This window comes from Hibiscus syriacus, unplaced genomic scaffold (assembly GCF_006381635.1).
Source record: "Hibiscus syriacus cultivar Baekdansim isolate YM2019G1 unplaced genomic scaffold, ASM638163v2 tig00112226_pilon, whole genome shotgun sequence".
Classification (NCBI taxonomy): domain Eukaryota; kingdom Viridiplantae; phylum Streptophyta; class Magnoliopsida; order Malvales; family Malvaceae; genus Hibiscus; species Hibiscus syriacus.
Window position 1 is genome coordinate 377,216 of NW_024063274.1, and position 25,435 is coordinate 402,650.

Genomic DNA, 25,435 nt, shown 5'->3' on the forward strand with positions numbered 1-25,435 from the left:
AATCACAACTAATGAAGTTATATAAAAACGATGTCACGGGGAAAACCGGATTAGCGATATGGGCGGTCACCCTAGCCGGAATTCTCTCCGGTGGAGCACATCTGGCTTACAACACAAGTGCTTAAGCACGGTAGATCTCGATCTCGATTTGCAATACTACTCGTATTCTGTCCCTAAGAAGTAATTATGCACTAATCAAAATAACTTCTTCAACAAGAAGTTAACTTTTGCGTGTTTATGATGTTTTGGCTTTGGCTAGCTAAAATTACTGAGATAATATTGATTAGGTTGAAACATTAGGTAAAACAACATGTTAAAACTCAATCAAAATGTTACTGTCCATCAACAAATCATGGTTAATGTTCCTTTGCAAATTCGAAAACAGAATACGTACATACCTCCTTCTGAAGACATGAAAACTCTCCGCCTCGGATCTGATACGCAAAGGCAAAATGCGAAACTGAAATTCGGGTACCTCTACATACGATTTCCGCTGCTGTAGAATATTTAACCTTGTGGTAGAAACTAATTAGTACGATCCCATCATATCTCTTCATACATTTCTTCATCTTGAGGAGGCAGTGACAAGCTCTTGACATGAGTTGAGCTAAAATGTTCGGTTACATCGACAATCTTGGATCGAACTATCTGCAGTATGCGAATAAAATCTATGGTTACTTGGCTAACAACTGGGAGAGTTGTTTTTCTAACTCGGTAGTGGATCATGAATGTCGACCAAAAGATCAACACTACAAGATCAATGGATAACCAAATCGATCTCCATTCCATAATATGGACAGAATCAAAGTGACGAACATGAGTATGTATCTGACATGCATATGTATAGAATTTTCATATTTGGGTATGCATTGGAAGAGGGGTTATTATACTCTAGTCCACTAGGTTTCAATTAATAGCATGACAGAAAATTGGAGGGATGAAGTACCGAACCTTCTCAATTTCATCACAAAGAATGGAGTTGTCTCTCAAGTACTGTAATGCTTTATCTCGGCCTTGTCCCAACCTTTACAAAAATATAGAAAACAGGAACGAATTTATTGCAAACTTACAAACACCAGTTCAAATTATTTAACACGATTAACACATAAGAAAGCTCGAAAGCAAACCTATGGTCCCCATAGCTGTACCAATAGCCCTTCTTTGCTACCACATCCATCATGTCGGCACAATCCAAAATGCATCCCTGTAGGCTCTTTCAATGTCAAGACAGAGAGAAAAGTCTGTAAATCCGGATGATAGTAAATATCACATTGCATTACTAACCAATTTGCTTACTCCCTCTCCAAATATGATTTCAAATTCTGCTTGCTTGTATGGTCTCGAGACCTGCAATAGCAGTCAATTTCGGGACTCTAAGTTCACCGGATATATTAACAATTTCTAATGGTTTTTTTAGCAGGCATAATAAACTTTAATGTAAAGCCTAACAAGAATCAAGTGAAGTACAGCTTTTCTCTATCTTTAAAGTCGCTGATATGATTCTTGTTTACCTTACTCTTCTGCACTCTTACACGAACACGAAGCCCAATATCCTCATCGCCTTTAACCTAATATGAATTATGTGGTAGTAATTATTACATATTGGGTGATGAAAAGGAAAATGAAGATACTATTTTTTTTATCCATTTTATTATTATTATTATTATTATTATTAGTATTATTATTATTAGCATTATTATTATTATTATTATTATTATTATTATTATTAGTATTTATTATTATTATTAATATTATATATTATTATTATTATTATTATTATTTAATAAATAATTACAACTGGACCGGCCCAGTTACAAGCCAACTAGAACCGGTCCAGCCAACCAGAAACCCTAAACAATTAGTAAGGTTTCAGCTAGGGTTTCTAAACCCTAGCCACACCCAGCCGCCTCTGATGCTTCCAGATCCCAGCCGCCGCCTCACTGCCAAGTGGTCCAATGGCCCACTGCCGACGCCTCCGCCGCTGTCACGTCCCGAATGAAGGCTCCAGAAGATCAACGCCGACCGTCCACGCCAAGGCTACGGGGTGAGTCACCACTGGTAGTCCGGTGACTCACCAAAGCCCTCTCTTCGGACCGGTCCGATGACCGCACCGGTGGTGGCTATAAAAGCCACCACCCACCTGCAAAAAAAAAAGGAGAGACAGAACGAGACACAGAAAAAAAAAAAAAGAGACAGAGAGACCGCAGGAGAGACAGAAACCAAAAAAAAAAAAAAAAAAAAAAAAAAAAAAAGAGAAAGGAAAAATAAGCTATACCAACGATCCCAGTCTACAACCACAGCAGTAAACCAAAGGAAAAGAGAAGAAGAAGACTTACCCTTGAAGCCTTTGTAGCCCTCGGAAGCCAAACGTTGCCAAACCGCCGTTTAAGAAGGTAGAACCCTTCGGTTTTGTTTAGATTTACTCCGATTAGGAGTCTTTTAGAGAAAACAAAGACCGGAATCGGTCTTAGGGCATTTAGATCTACAATTTGGGGGTGTTTTTGGTGAATTCCGACCACCGTTACGGTGGCCGGCGGCGGTGGCCGGCGGCGGAATACGGTGGCCTATGGCTGCCGGTTTCCCTCCGGTGAGGGAAACCTAGAGAGAAGGCAGAGAGTTTGAAACTCTCTCGGTTTAGAGAGAGAGAAGGAAATGAGGAATGAAATGGTTGGCCCTTCGGGCCAGCCGATATTGGACATTTATAGTCCTTCCCGAACGACGTCGTTTCGGGAAGGACTATGCGCGTAATTACAAAATAGTTAAATCCCTTCCGCAGTCCTTAGTACTTGTAAACTTTACATTTTAGTCACTAAATTGAATTTTTAATTTTTTTTAGTTCAGTCTTCGAATTTTAAATTTATTCATTTTAGTCCTTTTTATTAAAATAATATATTTAGGATAAATAACAGATTTAATCCTTTAATTTTAATAAATAAAGTTTTCATCCCTAGTTCATATTTTTAATTAATTTTATTTTAAAATTTGATTTTTAAATAAATTCATTTTAGTCACTAAGTTATTAAAATTAGAAAATAAAATATTTAATCCCTATAATTTCAATTAATTAGGAATTAGATTTAATTTTATTCATAATTTAATTATTTTATATGTTTTCATTTATTGTTTAAAATATATTATTTTAGTGATATTTTTATTTTATTATACTGTTAAATATTTTTTATTTTTGATATCGAAGAAAAGGACAGTCTTAATACAACTGGATGTCCTATTCTGATATTTTATAATTAAAAATTAAATAATATTATTTAAAAACTAATATTTATCAATATCAAAGAAAAGAGCTGTCTTAAGGCACCTAGAAGTTCTTTTCGGATATTTTTAAATAAATAAATATTTTTTTTACAATTTTAAAATTATAAGATTATAAATTAAATATTTTTGAATTTTTAAATTTTTAATAGAGACAATTTATAATTAAAAAGTACCAATTTTGGGCGTTGTAGGGGTGCTAATCCTTCCCTAAACGTAACCGACCACGAATCCCTTTTTATTATTAAAAAGAACGAATTTTTGGTTATAAAACGCAGATCAGTTCATCTTTTAAATATGGTTTTCTTAAAAACTATTTTAAAAGAAAATTTTTAGGTATTCGACCTACCTGATTCAAAAGGTCGATGGCGACTCACCAATTATTTTCAAAATTATTTATTAACATCAATTTCCCTTCCAAATTATAATATTTCATGCCCGGACGAAAACCGGTTACGACAGCTTGGCGACTCTGCTGGGGACTGGTCAAACTTTTAAAAATTAATTATAAATTGTCTCTATTAGCTAAAAATTAAAAATTTATATATTTAATTTTTAATTCTTTCTTTTCAAATTTTTTATTTATTTATTATTTTTATAATATTTATATGTTTTATTTGCAAGTACTTTATTTCAGTATTTATTTTTCTGTCAAAGGTTTGAACATTTCTCCTCACACACAACACTTGCATTGCATAACATAAAGCTCTATAATTGAGTTGTCCCTTTTAAGTGGAAGTGAAAGCGACGTCTTCGTGAGAATTTATTCTCCGTGTCAGACCTAGCAAGTAACTTTCGGGGTTCATATGCTCTATGTCTTCGTGAGAATTTATTCTCCGTGTCAGGCATAGAGAAATGTATCCCCTCGAATTGAACTCAATCCACTTTAGTCTGTAATGGACTAGGATTGAGGGTTAGCAACCCAAGGGGGCACTAACAAGGACAATTCGGGTACCTTTACTCCTAGATCTGAAACCCTGCATATAAAAAAACTTTAGAAACTCTTCCAATCCGAAGTCATGCCGAAATTTTGTCCAAAATAGGTGTACACACAGGAGAAATGAATTCTGTCCTTCCTGTTAATCTATTTATTGTTTAAATTACATGTTTATTAAATTATTTAAATTTAGAAAAGCATGTTTAAATTAAATAAATGTTATTATTGAATTTTTTATGTAAACTAATTTATTTTCTTTTTTGTGTTCTTTATTTTTCTGTTTGCATAGCATCATACAGGATAAAAGACATTGATCCTTGTGTTAATAGTCTCATTGGAAAACCTTCATCCATGGATAAAAAGGGTTCAAATCAAGTAATTCTAAACTCAGAAGTAAGACAGTGGGCTGAAGATTTACAAAGACAAGAAGGAGACAGTCTGCAGGATGATTATGTATCTGACTTGGCCAGTTATGCTTCAGTTTCACTAAAAAGAAATGATCTGCAAGATTTGCGAGGTATTTGGGAAAGTTGGGATTCAAACAAAAAATTGCAGTTTTATCAGACTTATGGAGACATCCCATATTTGCTCTATGTTGAAGTTGATGATGAATTACTCAGAGCCCTAGTTCAATTCTGGAATCCAGGGTACAATTGCTTCACTTTCAATAAGGAGGACTTGGTCCCTACTATTGAAGAATATACAACTTTGTTACATCTTGAAGGTGCTTTGGAGAGTCGAATATATTCAAAGTCAATTAAAACTCAGCCCTTTCGAGTTAAATTAGCAAAGATTGCTGGGGTACGAGAAGAATGGGTAGCATCCCGTACAAAACAAAAAGGCGAAAGCGAAGGCATTGCTTGGACCAACATCAGGGAGCTTATTCAGAGTCATCCAGACGCTAAAGTACGATTCGATCTATTTGCTCTGGGTATATATGGTATGGTCATCTTCCCAAAAGTATTGGGATATATTGAAGCTGCAGTAATAGACTTGTTTGAACAACTACCAAAGAAGATTAATCCTGTTTCTGCCATCCTAGCAGAGACCTTCAGATCATTAAATGCTTGCAGAAGGTTAGGAGGTGGACGATTCTCAGGGTGTACTCAGTTGTTATATGTTTGGATCCGTAGTCATTTCTGGAGAACGGAAAAGGTTTCATACCGACGCTTCAATACGGATTATTCACCATTAAAGGAATTTCTGGAGCAAGAATGGCCGAAAGAAATTAAGAAAGATATGTGGATTAATGCCTTTCGAAATCTGCAAAGCAATGATGTTGTTTGGCGCGCCCCGTGGCAAATACAAAGGGAGTTCTGTTACAGATGTGGTGATTACAACTGGATAATGCTGCTCGGATTATGGGGAGGAATTGGATATGCTCCACTTCTGGTTATAAGACAATATGAAGGTCGTCAATTTGTACCTGTCACTGTTGGATTACAGTCATCTGAGTTCGCATTCCACAGCAAAAATTATAAAAGAAGCATCATGGAAGCCGTTACAGCTTGGAAAACAACTTTTTGTATTCGAGCTAAAGCAGCAAAGGAAATGCTAACTCCTGATTATGAAGAATGGAGATCCGTCAGAAAAAACGAAAATATTCCTCTACCAGATCAAAATGAGGATATTTCTATGAAAGATCGCATTAAGGTGGTTCCATCTGAGATTGAAATCTTGAGAGCTGAGTTTGAAGCAGAAAGAGATGGCTGGTCGAAAGAGTTAGAGCAAATGAGACAAGATAAAGCTATGTTGGGGGTTGACATTGACTTTCATTCTTCACAATGTGCAATGTTGAGAAAAGATAAAGAAAAAGGTGAAGATGAGTACAGAGCCTTACAGAAAGATTACCAGGAGTTATATAAATCTCGAAAAGCATCAGGACCCGGCCAATCGACGGTACAGATGACCAGAGAATTGAACATTGAGAAAAGACGAGTTGAAGATCTGAAAGGAAAGAATAGCCGTCTACTTAAAAGCCTGGAAAAAGGAAAGCAAAAAATGGAAGATTTCGAGGTCGACAGAAGAGAGCGAATTATAAAACACAAGGCTGAACACCGCGAGATCATGAATGAAATGCAAAGAGAAAGAGATCGAGCCAAAGATTTAGAAGAGGTGAAGAATGACATCTCTGTTAAATTTGAAGGCGAGAAAAATAGCATGTTCAAGGGATTTGAATCTGAAATGAACCAGTTGATTGCTGAACTTGAAGTCAGAGGCCAAAAGATGGAAGAATCCAATGTTGAAAAAGAAAAATGGGAGCTAGAAAGAAAAAATTTCAACACCAGACTTGAGGTAGAGCAGGAGGTGGCTAGCAATTGGATGCAAAGATGCAGAAATAAAGATATTCAAATCCAGAAGCTTAATCAAAGAACGCAAGAAGCACGAACAAAACTTGAAGAGGATCTGGATCAGTCTAGAAATAAAAACTCAGAGTTTAATGCTTACATTTTACAACTTGAAGAATCATTATTTCAAGAAAAGGTTCGTCTAGGGCCTAATGATCTCAAGGAAAGTAATGAGGAAAATGCTTCACTGCGAAGACGCATTAGAGATCTTGAAAAAATTTTGCACAGTTGCCAAGTCAGAATCACTGAGTTAGAGCAAACTCTTGAAGGAACAACTGAACAATGGCAAAAGTCAACAGAGTTCTATGTCGAAAGAAGTGAAGAAAGAAGCAATATGGTGTTCGAGGCCATGGTACAAATGAGCGAGGTTGCCAGATATGTTGGGGAACTAGCTGTTGAAGCCGAAATAATTGAGCATCAAGTTGATCCAGTTTCTAAGTTTGGAAAGAAGGTGTCATGGTTAATGAAAGAAATTATAGAGCTTAATAGGAAAGCTATGCCTTATCTGTAGTTATGAAATATTATAAAGAAACTTTTGTATGCCGATGGAAGTTGTTCTATGACAGTTAACTTTTTGGGATCAATGTTTTTTTCATACATGCATTTTGCATACATTCATCATTCATTTCATAATTTTCGCTATGAATTATCATTTTATTTATTAAGTTAAAATTCATTAATTAAAATTTGAAAAAAATAATATTAAAAGATTTTTCAATCGCAGTTACTCTGGCCAAAAGAGAAATACTACATCACTACGGTACTAGGCAAGCTACTAAGAGAATTATGGAGGATAAAATACAGCGTATTGAGGAACAGCATCATAAAGAACAAGAAGAAATGAGAATGAAGCTGGAAAAAATTGAAGCCAGTATTGCAAATTCACAGGACAGTATGATGAAGAAGATAGAGGACATGTTCAAAAGGCAGGCTATCAGTGGAAAAATGCATGAAAATCCTGTATCTTTTGACCAAGAACCCATATATCCTCTAGGTTTCCCACCAGAATCAATTTATCACTCTGGTACTACCCCTATACAAATCAATGCTCGTACATCTGCATTACAAGAAGTCAAATTACATGAAGATCAACAAGTGGATCCTGCATCTTCAAGCAAAAATCCACTTATATCAGATGTGAAAATAGGGGATCTTAATACTGATCAGTTGATCCCAGATTTAAATGAGCTGAATGAGAAACAAAAAATAAATGAAGAGCTGACCAGACAGATCAAGAGCTTAGAAGAACGAATGAAATCCGTGGAAATAACTGAATCATTCTATGGGTTTGATGCTAGTGAGTTGAGTTTAGTTCCAGACCTAATCCTCCCTATCAAGTTCAAAGCTCCCGAATTTGATAAATACAACGGTACTACATGCCCTTCATCCCACATCACTATGTTTTGTCGAAGAATGGCAGGATATGTGAAGGACGAAAAATTGTTAATTCATTGCTTCCAGGATAGTTTGACAGGACCGGCTTTGAAATGGTATACTCAATTGACCAAAGCCAACATTAGATCTTGGAAAGATTTGGCTAAAGCATTTCTAGAGCAGTACCGCCATGTGACAGACATGGTCCCTGATAGATGGACTCTTCAAAACTTGGAGAAAAAGAATAATGAAACATTCAGACAGTATGCCCAGAGATGGCGTGACACTGCAGCCCAAGTTCAACCACCTTTGTCAGAAAAAGAGGCCACAGTGATGTTTGTACATACATTGAAGGCTCCTTATTTAAACCATCTAATGGGGAATGCAACCAGAAATTTTGCAGATTTGGTCATTTCTGGAGAATTAATTGAAAATGTCTTGAAAAGTGGCAAGATTGAATCGAATGATGGGTCTAGTTCTAAAAGACCTACATACCGGAAAAAGGAGAATGAGGTCAACAATGCCAATTCTTACAGCAAGGATTCATCGAAAAGTGTTACAATAACCCAGCCAAGGGTTAAGAAAGAGGAAACAAACACTAGTCGAGCAGAGTCCAGAGGATCTCGAAAAGAAAATGAAAGGTTTTCTTTTACACCTTTACCAGTATCATATGCAGAGATCTATGATTCGCTGTTAAAAGCAGATGTTATACGGCCCTACCCTTTGGTTCCCATGCAACCACCATTCCCTCCTTGGTATGATACAAAGGCACAATGTGTTTACCATGAAGGAATTACAGGACATTCTATTGAAAACTGTCTAGCATTCAAAAGGGTGGTTCAAAATTTGATCAACACTGGGAAGTTGGAATTTAATACACCATCCGCATCAAGTCATCCATTGCCAAATCATGGAGATAAAAACGTGAATGCAATTCAGGAAGAAAACAGAAAGAAAGCAAAGACTGACATTTCTGAAATTAAATCTCCGTTCGTTTGGATATTCCAACAACTTTCTTTAGCCGGTATAATTCCACAACAATTCATGCCAAAGCAGATTGAAGGCAAGAATTATTGTGAATATCATCAGGAGCAAGGGCATAAAATTCAACTATGTCCTGAGTTCAGAAATTTGGTGCAAAAATTGATGAACAACAGAGAAATAGAATTCTTTGAAGAAGAACCAAGGAAAAAAGAAAATGATGTTTGCTCATCAGAGGATTCTAAACCAAATCAAAGAACAAATGATCCTGTGATCATTAATGTGAAATCATCCACGGTGATTCCGGCACCAATAAGGCCAAAAGTAGTTATTACCACTCCTCTACCATTTCCATACAAAGATACCCGCAGGGTACCTTGGAATTATACTACCAATGTTTCAATGGTAGGAGGATCTGTTTCTCTAGAAAAAACAGAAGAGAAAAAACAGAGTTTGGGTACCACATCGAAGTCTGAAGCAGTGGGCGAGGTCGGTTTCTTTACAAGAAGGGGGAGATGTTACTCTTCCGAAACATCCAATGCTTCAGAACAAGTGAAAGCAAAAGGAAAAGCCATGGCAGTATCTCAGAAGGTATTTGAGGATGAATCCCTTCCAGCATTCAATGAACCTGTGACAGAAAAGCAAGCTCAAGAATTTTTGAAGTTCTTGAAACATAGTGAGTATAGTGTGGTTGAACAACTACACAAACAACAGGCGAGAATTTCTATTCTTGATCTTTTGATGAATTCAGAAGCGCATAGGAATGCTTTGATGAAAATCCTCAATCAGACATTTATCCCCGAAGATATATCCCTCAATAAACTTGACAGAATTGTGGGACATATAGCCGCCGACAATTACATAACCTTCACAGATGATGAAATACCGGAAGGCGGAATGGGGTCAGTAAAAGCTTTGAACATCACGACACATTGTCATGGTCATGTGTTGCCAGGAGTATTGATTGACAACGGATCTGCTCTCAACTTAATGCCCCTAGTTACACTTCAAAGAATGCCTTTGGATCAATCACACATGAAGAGTTATCAGAATGTGGTACGAGCATTTGATGGTACTAAAAAAGAAGTACTTGGGAAAATGGAAATACCGTTGTTAATTGGCCCAGTTGTGTACAATATTGACTTTGTGGTAATGGACATCCACCCCACATATAATTGTCTATTAGGGAGGCCATGGATTCATTCAGCAGGAGCCGTTCCTTCTTCATTACATCAGAAATTGAAATTTGTTGTTGATGGACAACTAATATGCGTCAATGCTGAAGAAGAAATCATTGCGTCAGTAACAAGCGATGTTCCATATATCGACACCAATGATGAGGCTCTTGAATGCTCTTTTCGAGCTCTTGAATTTGTTAATACAACCTTTGTTGCAGAAGGAAGGAAAATTCCATATCCCAGATTGTCTGATTGCACCAAGATGACAGTACAACAAACTTTAGGCATCGGAGCTAAAGCTGGGAGAGGTCTAGGAAAGAATCTTCAAGGGATTTCAGTTCCTGTCAGTATAAAGATGAAAAAAGACCGTTTTGGGCTAGGGTTTAAGCCCAACCTTCAGCAAAGGAACAAAGAGATGAAAAGAAGATGTGAAGACAGAAAGGCGAAATTGAAAGGAGGAGAAATCCTGTGGAAACACATGTCTTTCCCACAGTTGAGGACAACATTCAGATCAGGGGGAACAATTAATGTGGAACAGCAGCTTGTTGAAGCCTTTAAAGAAGAAAAGTTGACGAACGATCAAAACATAGTTGAAGAAGCTATGAATGGATTATTTATCAACATGATCACGAAGGACAACAAAAATGGCAAATACTTGGATATGATTCGACCATGTCTTCCTGGAGAAACACTCACCAATTGGACCACTGAAGATCTTCCTATAGTTTTTAATATTAATGCAGAGTAATATTCAGAACTAATTTTTATGTTTAGCTCAAAAATATGAAAACTTTTTGTTATCTTGTAAAAGAAATTATGTTAAATATAAAGAACTTTCTTTAAAATTTTTAGATGGAAATCATTCTTTACATTTTCTTACATTTTTACATTTATTTATTTTCATAAATTTACTATATTCTTTCGGAAATGTTCCGACTTAAATTTGCAGGTGTCACCGTGTTAATAGCATGTTTATTCCTAGATTTAATCCAGTGATAAATTTAGAGCAGCCTATATGTCTGGAAGAAATCAATGGTTGTGAAGATGAACTAGAATGTGATGTTCCTACTGAATTATTAAGATTGGTAGAAAAAGAAGACAAACAAATTCTACCCCACAAAGAAGAGGTTGAGACTGTGAATTTGGGAACAGATGAAGAAAGAAAAGAGGTGAAAATTGGTACCACTCTGACAGTCCAGATAAAACAAGAATTGATAAATCTCCTTCAAGAGTTCAAAGATATCTTTGCCTGGTCTTATCAAGATATGCCTGGTTTGAGCACAGATATAGTGATACACAAGCTTCCAATCAATCCAGAATATAAACCGATTCAACAAAAGCTCAGAAGAATGAGGCCAGAAATGTTGTTGCAAATCAAAGAAGAAGTGATGAAACAAATCAATGCAGGTTTCCTACAGGCAGCTAAATACCCAGAATGGGTAGCCAACATTGTTCCCGTACCAAAGAAAAATGGAAAAGTTCGAATGTGTGTGGATTACAGAGATCTCAACAAAGCTAGTCCGAAAGATAGCTTTCCATTACCCCACATAGACACATTGGTGGACAATACTGCAGGGCATGCATGGTTTTCATTTATGGATGGCTTTTCAGGATATAATCAGATAAAAATGAATCCTGAAGACATGGAAAAGACGACATTTATAACCATGTGGGGCACATTCTGTTATAAAGTGATGCCATTTGGATTGAAAAATGCAGGGGCAACGTATCAAAGAGCCATGGTAACTTTGTTTCATGACATGATGCACAAAGAGATTGAAGTATATGTAGATGACATGATTGCTAAATCCAGAACGGAAGAAGAACATATTCAAAATTTGAGGAAGCTTTTCCAGAGATTGAGGAAGTATCAATTAAAGCTTAACCCCGCAAAATGCACTTTTGGGTAACTTCCGGAAAACTTTTGGGATTTGTGGTCAGCAAAAAAGGAATCGAGATTGATCCAGATAAAGTCAAAGCAATTCAAGATCTTCCACCACCCAATACAAAAAAAGAAGTTCGAGGCTTTTTGGGGAGATTAAATTATATATCTCGGTTCATTTCTCAATTGACTGACAAATGTGATCCAGTGTTCAAATTACTTAGAAAGAACAATCCTGAAGTCTGGAATGAAGAATGTCAGGAAACTTTGGATATTATTAAGAAATATTTATCCAATGCCCCCATTTTAGTATCACCGATGCCTGATAGACCATTAATTCTCTATTTGACGGTCTTCGAAAACTCGATGGGATGTGTACTAGGACAGCATGATGAATCAGGAAGGAAAGAAAAAGCTATTTATTATCTGAGCAAGAAATTTACCGATTGTGAAGTTCGATATCCACCGATACAAAATTATGTTGTGCTTTGGTATGGACTACTCGAAGACTCAGACAATATATGTTATACCATACTACTTGGTTGATATCAAACTTGATCCTTTAAAGTTCTTAATGGAATCACCAGCCTTGACAGGCAGAATGGCTAGATGGCAGATGTTATTATCTGAGTTTGATATTGTATATGTCAACCAAAAAGCGATAAAAGGAAGTGTCATAGCTGATTTCCTGGCCAGTCGTGTATCAAATGATTATCAGCCTTTGAACTTCAATTTTCCCGATGAAGATTTGTTGTGCATATCCATGAATGAAGAAGTCAGAACAAATGATGAATTTGCAACTTGGAAGCTTTACTTTGACGGAGCATCTAATGCTTTGGGACGAGGAATTGGGGCAGTGTTAATTTCTCCAGAAAATGTTTATTATCCCTTTACAAGTAGACTGGAGTTCTTTTGCACCAATAACATGGCAGAATATGAAGCTTGTGTCATGGGTTGAAAGCAGCTATAAAAAGAAAAATCAAATTTCTCAAGATATATGGAGATTCATCATTAGTGGTGTATCAATTGCGAGGAGAATGGGAAACAAAAGATCCCAAATTATTGGAATACCGAAATTTTACACTCGAATTAGTGAAAGAATTTGAGAAAGTTACCTTCAATTATCTCCCTCGAGAAGAAAATCAAATGGCAGATGCTTTGGCTACATTAGCTGCTATGTTTCAGGCAACTAAGAAGGTTGATATGATGCCAATCAAAATGCAAGTATATGAAATTCCTGCACATTGTTATAGTGTGGAAGAAGAGGTAGATGGTAAACCGTGGTATCATGATATTCTGCAATATATCAAAAATCAAAGTTATCCACCAAATGCATCGGAAATTGACAAAAGAACCTTGAGAAGAATGGCTGCTGGATATTTTCTTGATGGAGAGATTATGTATAGAAGAAGCAATGATCAAATGTTATTGAGATGTTTAAACACCAGTGAAGCTCGAAACGTCATTGAAGAAGTACACAGTGGAATATGTGGAACACATGCAAATGGTCTTTCTATGGCCAGAAAAATAATGAGATATGGATACTATTGGGCTACCATGTACACAGATTGCATTGATTACGCAAGGAAATGTCATAAATGCCAGATATATGCAGACAAGATTCATGTACCCCCATCTCCTTTACATGTAATGACAGCACCCTGGCCATTTTCTATGTGGGGAATAGATGTCATTGGGGCAATCACACCAAAAGCATCGAATGGACATTGCTTCATCCTTGTGGCAATTGATTATTTTACCAAATGGGTTGAAGCTGCTTCATACACTAATATTAAGAGGTCCACAGTTTGCAAGTTCATAAAGAAAGAGATAGTTTGCCGATATGGCCTACCAGAGAGGATCATTACAGATAATGCTCTGAACCTGAACAACAAAATGATGACCGAACTTTGTACACAATTTAAGATCAAACATGCAAATTCAGTGGCATATCGTCCAAAGATGAACGGGGCAGTTGAAGCAGCAAATAAGAACATCAAGAGAATCATTACGAAGACTACCGAAACTTACAAAGATTGGCACGAGAAGTTACCTTTTGCTCTATATGCATACCGAACTACTGTTCGAACATCTACTGGGGCAACACCGTTTTCTTTAGTCTACGGGATGGAAGCAGTCTTACCAATTGAAGTTGAGATTCCATCGCTTCGAATATTGAGAGAAACAAAATTGGATGAATCTGAATGGATCCAAGCTAGAGTTGATCAATTGAACCTTATTGAGGAGAAAAGATTGAAAGCTATTTGCCATGGACAGATGTATCAAAAACGGATGATGAAGTCTCATGATAAGAAAGTACATCCAAGAGAATTCCAAAAGGGGGATCTAGTACTAAAAAAGATCTTGCCTATACATAAAGATTTCCGTGGGAAATGGATGCCTAATTGGGAAGGGCCATACGTTGTAAAAAAGGCCTTTTCCGGAGGAGCGTTGATCTTGGCAGAAATGGATGGAAAAATTCTGAGAAATCCAATGAACTCGGATTCTGTCAAGAAATATTATGCTTGAAGAAAAAAGAAAAGAAAAAGAAAAGAAAGAAGAAAAAGAAAAAGAAAAGAAAAAAAAAATAAATATAGAAAAGGAAAAAAGAAAAAGGAGGGTCAAGGTGAAAACCCGCAAAGGGCATCTTGTAACCAAAGGAAGGATTTGAGTTGAAAACCTGAAAAGGCGGCTCAAATACAGGTTGATATTAGGCATCTGGCAATTGAACTCTCTTAAGATTTTAATAGTTTGGAAGAAGCTTCACATCTACAAGCATTTTGACAACGTTTGAGATCTTCCAGACAAAGGCTTACATCATCTCTAAATTGTGTCAACTTGATTAATTTAGAAATACTTATGCTTGTAATTTGTTGAGACATTTGAATTTTTATCATTCTTATGATTGCCAGAACTTTGAATACAATTCTATCTATTTTAAGTTCAATTTATTTGAGATTCAATTTATTTTTGGAAATTCAATTTATTCTTTTTTATTGAATTAACATAATTTTGAAATAATTTAAAGATTTCTGAATATCACTTTATGTTAATACTTTTAAATACATGGAATACAAAGTAGGCAAATCATCACTAGCTTAAAGTCATGAACATCAAGATTGTTACAAGTGGTGATACCGACAACGAGGTCGAATCCACCAAATCTACTCATCAATTGTTTCAACCGATCACCATTCAGTTCTTGCACATCTGTTTAAAAAATATACTAAGACAATAAAAGTCAACCTTTGAAGCATTGATTCCAACAAAAAGAAACAAGACATTGATATCACTGGGAAACATGTTTCTATACAGATCCTTGTATATGGTTTTTAAGGAAACCTAGAAGCATTTCCACCTCATCAGGTTCAAGTGGAGTAACTTTATTCCTTCCAACCCATACTAGATTCCATTTTCAGCACTCATCAAGAACATACTTCTGGACACTCGAAGGTGGCTCATTGTTATAAGCTTCAAAAGCCTTACAGATCCTTTCTGTCAATTCGGCACTTCCTGAACATGTTTATAAACAATTCAACCTTTTATATGTGCTCAATAGCATCTTCTGGAAGTGTTCTTTGAGTTATCTGATCTGGTTGGACAGAACATAGCATCTTCTGGAAGTGTTCTTTGAGTTATCTGATCTGGTTAGAAAAACATAGCATCTTCTGGAAGTGTTCTTTGAGTTATCTGATCTGGTTAGAAAAACATAGCATCTTCTGGAAGTGTTCTTTGAGTTATCTAATCTGGTTGGACAGAACATAGCATCTTCTGGAAGTGTTCTTTGAGTTATCTGATCTGGTTAGAAAAACATAGCATCTTCTGGAAGTGTTCTTTGAGTTATCTGATCTGGTTGAACAGAACATAGCATCTTCTGGAAGTGTTCTTTGAGTTATCTGATCTGGTTGAAAAAAACATAGCATCTTCTGGAAGTGTTCTTTGAGTTATTTGATCCGAAGAAGTGCATCAGCAGCCTTAGTCATTTGAGCAGCACAAATAAAATTTATCAATTTTTCAATTGATGAATCTGGACCACATTTCTACATGGATATTGAAGTTTCAGCCTTTGAGAATCCCATTTTGTCAAGTATAACAGTTTATTCTCCTCATCAGAATCAGAAGTCAAGATTTTGGTATTAGAAGAACTATCGATATCTGTGAAATCATCTTGAAAGGCCACTTCATAATCAGATGAGCTGTTATCAGAATCAACATGTTGCCTGAATGCAAGCTTTTCAAGAGCCTATACAATTGAGTTTTATTCTCAAGAAATTTTTGGTGACATTATATCTACCTCTACATTTGTCAAAGAGGATAGATTTTATGATTTGAAGAAGAAAGATTTATTGGGTTTCTACAACCGAAGAAATACTCAGTTCACCAATCTGAAATCAAATAACTTAACATTCATGCATCATATTTTAGGTGTTTACAAAAATAGATGCATTTTCATTCATTTTATTCTTGTTGAATTTTTAACAGGAATTTCAAAGATTTTAGCAAAGATTCAAATTCATCACTTGATGGATCATCATTACCAGAGAAGGTCCATAATGAGAAGAACTCATCTGAAGAAGGAAGAAGAAGTTCATAATGAGAAGAACTTGTTCAACCTTTTGCTTGAATTCATCACTTGATGGATCAACATTTCCAGAGGAAGAGTTCATAATGAGAAGAACTCGTCATCTGAAGAAGGAAGAAGAAGTTCATAATGAGAAGAACTTGTTCAACCTTTTGCTTGAATTCATCACTTGATGGATCAACATTTCCAGAGGAAGAGTTCATAATGAGAGGAACTCGTCATCTGAAGAAGGAAGAAGAAGTTCATAATGAGAAGAACTTGTTCAACCTTTTGCCTGAATCCATCATTTGGTGGATCATCTTTTCCAGAGAAAGTTCATAATGAGAAGAACTCATCTGAAGAAGGAAGAAGAAGTTCATAATGAGAAGAATTTGTTCAACCTTTTACCTGAATCCATCATTTGGTGGATCATCTTTTCCAGAGAAAGTTCATAATGAGAAGAACTCATCTGAAGAAGGAAGAAGAAGTTCATAATGAGAAGAACTTGTTCAACTTTTTGTTTAAATTCATCATTTGATGAATCAACATGGCCAAAGAAAGTTCATGAATGAGAAGAACTCATCTGAAGAAGGAAGAAGAAGTTCATAATGAGAAGAGCTTGTTCAACCTTTGTTTGATATCATCTGAAGAAAGAAGAGAAAGTTCATAATGAGAAGAACTCATCAAGAGTTTATTCAACCTTTTGAATGACTCTATCACAGAAAGGAGGTCATCATCATCCCCAGCAGAGAGTTCATAATAAGAAGAACTTATTTGGAGAGAGAGAAGAATTTACTCAATATCTCCATTATAATCAAAGTAAAGTCAAATGGATAAAAAATTTTATTATCTTTTCATCTTTGCCCTATTCTTGTTAACACAAGAATGAGCAAAGAGGGGCAGCTGAAGATACTATTTTTTTTATCCATTTTATTATTATTATTATTATTATTAGTATTATTATTATTAGCATTATTATTATTATTATTATTATTATTATTAGTATTTATTATTATTATTAATATTATATATTATTATTATTATTATTTAATAAATAATTACAACTGGACCGGCCCAGTTACAAGCCAACTAGAACCGGTCCAGCCAACCAGAAACCCTAAACAATTAGTAAGGTTTCAGCTAGGGTTTCTAAACCCTAGCCACACCCAGCCGCCTCTGATGCTTCCAGATCCCAGCCGCCGCCTCACTGCCAAGTGGTCCAATGGCCCACTGCCGACGCCTCCGCCGCTGTCACGTCCCGAATGAAGGCTCCAGAAGATCAACGCCGACCGTCCACGCCAAGGCTACGGGGTGAGTCACCACTGGTAGTCCGGTGACTCACCAAAGCCCTCTCTTCGGACCGGTCCGATGACCGCACCGGTGGTGGCTATAAAAGCCCACCCACCTGCAAAAAAAAAAAAGGAGAGACAGAACGAGACACAGAAAAAAAAAAAAAGAGACAGAGAGACCGCAGGAGAGACAGAAACCAAAAAAAAAAAAAAAAAAAAAAAAACAGAGAAAGGAAAAAATAAGCTATACCAACGATCCCAGTCTACAACCACAGCAGTAAACCAAAGGAAAAGAGAAGAAGAAGACTTACCCTTGAAGCCTTTGTAGCCCTCGGAAGCCAAACGTTGCCAAACCGCCGTTTAAGAAGGTAGAACCCTTCGGTTTTGTTTAGATTTACTCCGATTAGGAGTCTTTTAGAGAAAACAAGACCGGAATCGGTCTTAGGGCATTTAGATCTACAATTTGGGGGTGTTTTGGTGAATTCCGACCACCGTTACGGTGGCCGGCGGCGGTGGCCGGCGGCGGAATACGGTGGCCTATGGCTGCCGGTTTCCCTCCGGTGAGGGAAACCTAGAGAGAAGGCAGAGAGTTTGAAACTCTCTCGGTTTAGAGAGAGAGAAGGAAATGAGGAATGAAATGGTTGGCCCTTCGGGCCAGCCGATATTGGACATTTATAGTCCTTCCCGAACGACGTCGTTTCGGGAAGGACTATGCGCGTAATTACAAAATAGTTAAATCCCTTCCGCAGTCCTTAGTACTTGTAAACTTTACATTTTAGTCACTAAATTGAATTTTAATTTTTTTTAGTTCAGTCTTCGAATTTTAAATTTATTCATTTTAGTCCTTTTTATTAAAATAATATATTTAGGATAAATAACAGATTTAATCCTTTAATTTTAATAAATAAGTTTTCATCCCTAGTTCATATTTTTAATTAATTTTATTTTAAAATTTGATTTTTAAATAAATTCATTTTAGTCACTAAGTTATTAAAATTAGAAAATAAAATATTTAATCCCTATAATTTCAATTAATTAGGAATTAGATTTAATTTTATTCATAATTTAATTATTTTATATGTTTTCATTTATTGTTTAAAATATATTATTTTAGTGATATTTTATTTTATTATACTGTTAAATTTTTTATTTTTGATATCGAAGAAAAGGACAGTCTTAATACAACTGGATGTCCTATTCTGATATTTTATAATTAAAAATTAAATAATATTATTTAAAAACTAATATTTATCAATATCAAAGAAAAGAGCTGTCTTAAGGCACCTAGAAGTTCTTTTCGGATATTTTTAAATAAATAAATATTTTTTTTACAATTTTAAAATTATAAGATTATAAATTAAATATATTTTTGAATTTTTAAATTTTTTAATAATAGAGACAATTTATAATTAAAAAGTACCAATTTTGGGCGTTGTAGGGGTGCTAATCCTTCCCTAAACGTAACCGACCACGAATCCCTTTTTATTATTAAAAAGAACGAATTTTTGGTTATAAAACGCAGATCAGTTCATCTTTTAAATATGGTTTTCTTAAAAACTATTTTAAAAGAAAATTTTTAGGTATTCGACCTACCTGATTCAAAAGGTCGATGGCGACTCACCAATTATTTTCAAAATTATTTATTAACATCAATTTCCCTTCCAAATTATAATATTTCATGCCCGGACGAAAACCGGTTACGACAGAAAACTCTCGTGGAAAATCAAGTTCCTATTGTGCTTACAGACTTTATCTTCCCAGTAGGACGTATTTCAAGACGAACTGAGGCAAAGAACTTCAATGCAATTCCTCCACTGGTCACTTCCGGGTTTCCATAATATATACTCCAATCTTTCAAAATCAGAAGAAATGCACTAAAATCACGTTAATATAGTCTAGAAACATAGAGAGATGCAAGAAAATCAACATGCATATAAGGATCTTCCTAAAATGTAGTTTGAGTTAAACACGTCGACCCCCTCTATATCACAACTGCAATTGCTTTTACTTCATCTATGAATAAGAAAACCTATAATCAATCCAAAGTACCTTGTATCTTATTTGATTAAGAAAAATTAGAGTACAACCAGCTTTAGAAGCATTTCCTGACATCTTACGTAAAGCCTGACTCATAAGACGTGCTTCCCATTTGCTGCATCCCGATCTCACCCTATATAAAAAATGCAACAAGAAAGAGCTTAGACATGGCATGGCTCATAGAATTGTTCAAAAGCATACAAGAAGGAAAAACAAAAAAGGAGTGCAAAAAGAGGAGAGAAGAGAGGGATAGGTCATATCAGAAACTAGTTCTTGAAGTTTTCACTGAAATTACAGTTGAGGATAAAACACCTCAAAAAATAAAAGTGGCATTTGTTCTTGAGTTCCTTGTAAAGATGCTCTGTTGCTATCAAGGTGTTAGTCTCACATCGGGTCTATATTTTCCATTCATTATATTACTTAATCTGTATGTCCCCTTATCTTCAATCAAATCATTGATTTAGAGAAGAGACAACAATTTTAAATAATGGCATGTCCTGCCTTAGATGCCATTTGACTTTAAAACCGATGGACTAAAAAGATTGGGCGGGTGGACAATTATTGTAGCTTTTTGGAAACGAAATGTAATTTACTTTCAAGAGTAAAGAAAGGGGAAAGGAAAAAGCAAAAGAGTGAGCATACTTCAATTTCTGCTCGTGGAGTGAGAGCTGACACTGAATCAATGCAAATTAAATCTACGGCACCAGATCTGCACATACGATCTGCAACTGAAACATAAAAACTTCAGTAGTCGTATTTGTTGAGCTTATAAACACAGCAAAATTTTCAAAAGCATCATGCGTGCTGCATCAGTTATTGCCTTCCTTAACCATGACCACTTTCACAGCTGAATAAAAAAGGACTGGGTATATTACTTTCTAATGCCATTTCCCCATTATCCGGTTGGCACACAATCAAAATTTTCAACATCTACTCCCAATGCTTTTGAATATGCTGGATCAAAAGCATGTTCTGCATCAACAAGCATAGCGTTGCCACCAAGCTTCTGCATAATTAACATAAAAACAATGAAAATAGTGTTTCACTTCATTGAACTTTGTGTAACATAATAAATCAGAAACCAAACCCACTAAGAAAGGGAAGAAAACTATCAACCTGCATTTCAGCAATGGCATGTAGTGCTAGGGTAGTTTTTCCACTACTTTCTGGCCCATATACCTGCCAAGTTAAACATCGGATGTTGTGATGCCATTCAAATCAGGTTTTGAGTATAATGTTGAAATTAGTCAATCTAGCACAAAGGCACATGCTAAACAAAATTAGTCAGGGGAGCGAAAAAGAACACGTTTCAATATATGTTTCCATGTCAATACATGTGCACTATGGATTCATTAGGAAAATTAAAAAGTTGCAGTAAGATACTCATGGCCTAAGAGCCTTTGCCAACCGGAAATAAGATGATTATCAAAAGCTTTTAGGAGTAAGGTCTAAACACATTTCATCAGTTATCATTCTATCTATTACTTTCTTAACAAAGATGTGTGTTAACGATTCTTTCACTGCATATTGTTCTTTCTTTCAATTCAAGTAATAACACCATTAATGGTACTTTAGGTTCAGTTTTTTTGACACAGGGAGTCGGAGAAGCAGACATTGAACATACAAGGACGTAGCTAACTAAAATCTCTGAAGTGTGCTTAAGACAACTATGTAGGCAATATCTTGCTATTTACATTTTAAAGTATGTCCGGATTGCTTCCTTTTTCAGTTTTAAGTGTTTTCAAGCCCTAGCTCATAACCTCTGGTCAGATAGATCAAATCTAAGGTCCTTTCAATTACAAAGTTACCGTTTTTTTCCCACTCCACCATCATCAAAAGGAAACTACCAAATAGAAATCCAAAAGTCCAAACAGCAAAGGCAAATAATGTTCATTTAAATAATTATTTTAGATCAAATTCATGGAGAAAAACAATGATATAGAATGAGAAAATCAATACCTCCACGATTCCTCCCTTGGGAAGGCCACCACCTAAGGCTAAATCTAGCGTCAAACAACCACTTGGAAAAGTTTCGCTGTAATGGATTAAGTTTAACCAAATGAGGTCGGGCCAAAAACGATTCCAGTTCAAACTCCATAACTAAGTGCCTCATAGAACCTCAACATAATACTTAAAACCATATCAAGCAGAAATACTTTTCCATTTTAACGAGGTACAAAATTTGAACTCTACACATTGAAGTAAACCATAACGTTATGGTAAGTTAAAAAACATACACGGTAAAGGTTTTGTTTTGTGGGGAAGGATTGTATTTAAGTTGGTTTTTACCCTGGATGTATTTTCTGTTTAGTAATAAAATTTGGGCACTCTTTTTCTCCTTCCAATGTGAAGACACCAAATTTTGACCAATTAATATTGTTACATTATATAATTACAAATTATATTATGTAATAATGTTTACATTTTGTTTTTTTACAGATTAGTAGCCCAACAGTGACCAGTAACACGTGGCCCAGCAATGGCCCAAAGTGAAGCACTTGGATCGGTCTGCTTGTATCTCCGCCTAAACCGGGTCCAAATTGAACCGGTGCTCTTGGCTGAGCGCCGCAACCCCAACCTTCCAAGAGTCCTACGGCCGAGTTCTTCGGTCAACAGCCCTCACGATTCTTCGCCATACACGCTTCTATCCCATGCTTCTCGGCAACAAACCACCATCGTGGATGTTCAGGACACCAAAATAACAAATAACAAGTGTTTTAGTCCAAACAAATCTCTGAAAATTCGGAACTAGAGATAGCATTATTATGTATATAAATACCCATGTAATCAACGCTATAGGGGGGACAAGCAGAGATTACACGCAAAAAAAAAATCAAGAAAAAGCAAACAAACGTTCGAAGTAATTTGTATCGAATCGGAGTGAAATAATAGGTAAATCTTTACCTTGCTTTTGGTTTTCTTGGCTTGCATGACACATTTGTTTGCTCTTGGTTCGAGCGGGAACCATTCGGCCGAGGAACGAAAGGGAGGCCCTTTGTTTTTTTAAAAAAATTATTTTTTTAGATCTACGTTTTTCAAATCGATTTTTGAAAAAATAAATTTGGTTTTTAGAAAGGAGGTTCAGAAAGCATTCGAAAAAGTGATTTTTTTTATTTGTCGCCGATGAACGGTGGCTGGCGCCGTTCAACGGCGGCCGGCGAGTCGGCGCTACGGCCAGATTCTGGAAAGCACGTCGGCATGTTCATCTGCTTGATGAACACACATGAACACTTCAGAGGTTTTAAAACCTTTCTTTTTTATTCAAGTTGGCAAATTGGGAAATAATAGAAAGTGTTTGTGGGAAATGGGTTATATACTCGACCCGAGGACCCCATTCGAATCCCCAGGATCCGCGTGTTTCTGAAACGAGGGGGGTAATCTCAGTTTCGGTCCCCTTCCCTTTGGTGTGCCTCAATTTGCCCCAAGAATCGACCTTTGTCCCGAAATGTCTTTAATTTTGGCCACCTAATTTGTTTTCTTTTCAATTTAGCCCCCTGTTAACCTCAATTCGTCTATTCAATTTTAATTTTCTTTAATTATTTGCTTTTTTCCTCTTATTATTTTTGTTATATATATATACATATTACGTTTTATTAGTTATATATATATATATATATATATATATCCTATTTTTATTTCTTATATGTATATACATATATTTTACTTATGATTTCCTATTATATATTTTTTCTATTTTTTATTATTACTTTACTTATATATATATATATATATATATTTGTACCTTTTTTATTTATCTATCTTCTTTTATTGTTATTCTCTATTTTTATCTTTTTATCTTCCTTTTGTTTGTTTTATTTATTTATTTGCATTATCATTTTATTTTTATTTAGTTGTCTACTATGTATATATGTGCGCTATTATTTTTCTTCATTTTATGTATTTTATTTTTTAACATTTTCCTTATTTAATTTGTTTTACTTTCTTTATCATTTATTTCTTCTAACACATATTTTGACTTTTAAAAAGTATGCTTTCAAATCAATCAATTGTAAGTAGTTGAGATTGCTATTTTACATTTTAATTTAAAGTTATATTTTTCTTAACCAAAGACAACTGGAAATTACATAGTACCGAAAGGGCAGTTCAATGGTGCTAACCCTTCCTTGATTGTAACCGACTCCCGAATCCGACATATCACTGGTAAAACGCAGATCATGTAAGAAATAAGGTATCCGATCAACCCATTTTCTTTAAAATAAATGATCGGTGACGACTCCAATTCATTTAATCTAAGTCGAAGTCCAATTCCGGTGCCCAACCGAAAAGTAGTTACGACACAATGTCCGTTGAGATATCTCTGTAGTTTGACAGTTAAGAAGGGGGATTTTTAACGAGTCCCTTTTCTTGTCGAAAAAAAAAAAGTTCAAAAACATACACCAATGCTCCACCAGCGCTCCCCAATCTTGTAACACTTCCTTTTCCGAATGAACTATTTATATCATTCATTGCAGCCTCCAATGCTTTTTGCTGAAATGTAAAATGGAATTTTGCATATAACATTAAGCATCCAAAAAAAATAAATCTCAATTAACATATTCAGCCAAAATAATACAAACGGAAGGCAGTAGACACAACCAAATTCATTAAGACCAGCGTTGACGACTACATTTGTTCTTGCATTTTGCACTATAATATTCACTATAAAGCAAAACCAGATGGTATGAAACCGAAATCATAATCCATTAGCAATGAACAAATGACTAAAGCAAAAATACAAATTCCAATAGGGAGGGTAGAATCGAGCTATGTGTCCAACCAAGGTATGCTCATTTTATTTCTAAAATTTATGTTCCATACGCATCCCTGAATATATTTAAGACATGGATACTCATACTAGAAGATGTATAACATAGTACAAGTGTTCCATATGAAAGTAAACTAGAGCTTAGCATACCAAGTAAACAAATTACAGAAATTTTCAATATTTCCCAAAAGAACTCACCTTTTAAAAGCAGAAATGGAACCAAATTAGCAAAAGAGACAAACCCAAGCCGCAGAATTGCAGGAATGTTTCAAATGGGCTAAACCCAAAAAAATGAATTGCTTTAAAGGACCAAACTCTTCGAAATACAATAATAAAAGGGGTTAACCTGTCGAGGAAACGGGAGTCGGAATCCAGGGGAAGTGCGCCATTAACTATGGGTTCGAATTCACAGAGAACTTTTCTGAGTGATTTCTTGGCGGCGGCGGCAGCTAGGTTGAAGGGTGAGGAAGTGAGAGGCGGGCCGCTGGAAATGGCTTTCGATAGGCAAAGAGTGGTGGTGGAGCTTAAGTTGCAAGCAAAGAACTAAAGAAGAAGAATCCATGTAATTAAAATTACTCGCAAAAATTACAGTTCAAAGCTTGAAGAAGCAGGGGGGCAGCTTCTTCTTTTCTTCTTTAGCTTTTGTGTTCAATAAAATATAAAATCAGGGTAAACTGCTTTTTGATCACTCAATTTTGACTGTGTTTCTGATTTGCTTATCAACTTTAATAACTTCTCAAATTCACCGTTAAACTTCTAAGTTACTTCTGTTTTGGTCACTCAATTGTTAAGAGTCTAATCTCGTTTAAATTT

General features: G+C 35.6%; 1 pseudogene; it reads right to left on the reverse strand.

The window, feature by feature from the left end:
- Positions 1–257: 257 nt before the first annotated feature.
- LOC120176125 lies at positions 258–25,251 on the reverse strand (annotated as a pseudogene).
- Between the last annotated feature and the right edge of the window lie 184 nt (positions 25,252–25,435).